The following is a 2,614-nucleotide window of genomic DNA, read 5'->3' as shown; positions in this document are numbered from 1 at the left end:
TATTAGGGAATGTTTAATTTGTTAAATTGAAATGTTCAGACACTTTAAAGAGAAAAGACTCCAAAACTATAGTGCATATTTCATGCCAAAATATTATTCCAGAGTTTGCCACCCATTTGTATTTCAGTAGAAGTACTTGCCTCCCACTCCTTGGCACTGGCTCAAAACTCTTTTTCTCAAAGGAGGTGCTGAAAAAGCATCTGAGTATTAATTTGTCTTTTGTGGGAGGTTTTAGTGTTGTTATAAATCACTATAAATCACAAATCAGGCTCTAAATGGGAGACTTCATAAGCCACTCTCACTGTGTAAGGCCGTGAAAATGAAAAGCTTAAAGCAAGTGTTATCTTGATGTGTTGTATTTAAATAGCCTCTAGCAGACTTAGTGGCCTGGTTTTGACAGTGTCTGACCTTCTCTTTCAAAGTGTGGTGGGCATCTCCTCCTACAGTGATAAACATGATTCTAGGCTCCATTTGTCAAAGGGAGCTGTGTCAAGTACCACATTCAGATTTGTTGGTTGGACTTTTCCAAGCATTATTGGTAACTTATCCAATGCACAATATGAATTGAAGATCTTAAACACCACAACAGCTCTTCTTGTGCTCGTATCAAATACATATGAGTCCATCTCATAGCATCATAGAACAATTCAGGTTGGAAAAGACCCTTGGGATCAATATGTTCAGTTCTGAGTGTTTCAAAACCCCACCCAGAGACCTAGTAATACCTTATATTTTCATGACATTTTTCATTCCAAGGTCTTTTTCCGAGTCTGATACACCAGCCATGTGTGGGTAATTATCAGTAATCATCACTAATTGTTTTTGCAATATTTTTTCCATTTTGGCATCGACTTCGAAATGGCAGCTTAACATGAGCTCATCAAAATGTAGACCTTGTGAAGACAACATTCCTGAATAGGAGCTGCACAGGGAGTTCAACGAGACAAAACGTTCCAACTTGGAGCATGGCCAGGACACCAAAGTCATTGCTAGAAGTCATGGGATCTTTAGTGCCCACAAAGTGGTCAGGACCTCCGCTGAGTTTTATGAGTGCAATGTCTCGCCCAGAGAATAACTTCTTCAGCAGCACAGTACCCCATTGTATTGCACTGGACTCGTTCATGTGCAAGGAGAAGAGTACCATTCAGTGAATCGCTCATGCCAACGCGTCCGGCAAACCAGACTGTCTTAGTGCGTCTTCCAACCCAGCAGACCACCTGCCTTGGCTCACCACATGTGGCTGAAAGCCAGTGGAAGATGGTAAAGCTCTCGGCCTTCTCAGATAAAGACGTTTTTTGGGACCCCATGGGATTTGTCCAGCTCTATTGAATTTTGTTCATACCTTCATGGTGCAGCCTGACAGTTTGCAGCATGGATGGGAATCCAAGCAAGGGTTGGACTGCTCTTCCTTTGGCTCTGCAGGAGCTGGAGTTAGCAACCGATCCCTCCAGACAGTCCAGTGATAATAGACTACCAAGAAAATGCACAGAATCAGCACATCCTAACACTGCCTAAGCCAAACTACCTGTTAACACATGGGGCCATATTTCAGATGACTTAAATACACTTGAACCAGCTGTTTAGCTGAGAGAGGCAAGATGTGGACATTGCAACTGTTTTCCCACCTTCACTGGTATTGCAGGTCCTGTTGTTTTCATCAATGTGTGGACTCTGCTGTGAGTTTAGTCCAGCAATGCTGAACTGTCATGATTTCCATAGGCCAAGAACTATATTCAGCCCAACACAGGTTAAAACATGGGCTTTTTCTATTTGTTCTGCCATTTAGAGCTAGCCAAGAGACTCTGATTCTTGCTTCAGTGGCTTTCGAACATTCTCTGCCCACATCATCTACTGCCTTGCAGCAGCTCTCTACAGAAAAGATGAAGAAAAATTGAAACCTTTAGGTATGTGATGAATTTGTAAACTTGGTTTAAGATGCCAGAGTAACTGCAGTAATTATAGAACTATTCCAGATTCACTACTGACAGTTCAACTTGCTGTCCCAACTCGCTGTTCATGTAGCTCCAGCTGTCTCAGCCTGTCTTCACAGGAGAGCTGCTCCAGACTCCCGATCATTTTTGTGGCCTCCTCTAGACTCCCTCCAACAGATCCCCGTCCTTTCTGTTGGAGACTCCAGACCTGAACACAGTACTGCAGGTGGGGTCTCACAAGAGCAGAGTAGAGGGAGAGAATCACCTTCTTTGACCTGCTGGTCACACTTCTTCCAATGCAGCCCAGGATACGGTTGGCTTTCTGGGCTGCAAGCACACGTTGCCAGCTCATGCTGAACGTCTCATCATCCAGCTCGTCCAAGTCCTTCTTTCTCTGTAGGTCGACTCTCGATTAATTCTACACTCAGTCTGTATTTGTGCTTGATATTGTCCTGACCCAGGTGCAGGACCTTGCACTTGGCCTTGTTAAAGATCATGAGACTTGCACAGGCCCACCTCTCAAGCCTCTCAAAGTCCCTCTGGATGATATTTCCTCCCTCCAGAGCGTCGACCACACCACAGAGCTTGGTGTTGTTGGCGGACTTGCTGAGGTTGCGCTCAATCCCACTGTCCATGTCACTGACAAAAATATCAAGCAGCACCAGTGCTGGTACTGACCCCTG

The sequence above is a fragment of the Apaloderma vittatum genome, unplaced genomic scaffold (genome assembly GCF_000703405.1).
Source record: "Apaloderma vittatum isolate BGI_N311 unplaced genomic scaffold, ASM70340v1 scaffold21160, whole genome shotgun sequence".
Classification (NCBI taxonomy): Eukaryota; Metazoa; Chordata; class Aves; order Trogoniformes; family Trogonidae; genus Apaloderma; species Apaloderma vittatum.
The sequence above is the reverse complement of the archived record's forward strand: the minus strand, read 5'-3'. Positions refer to the sequence as shown.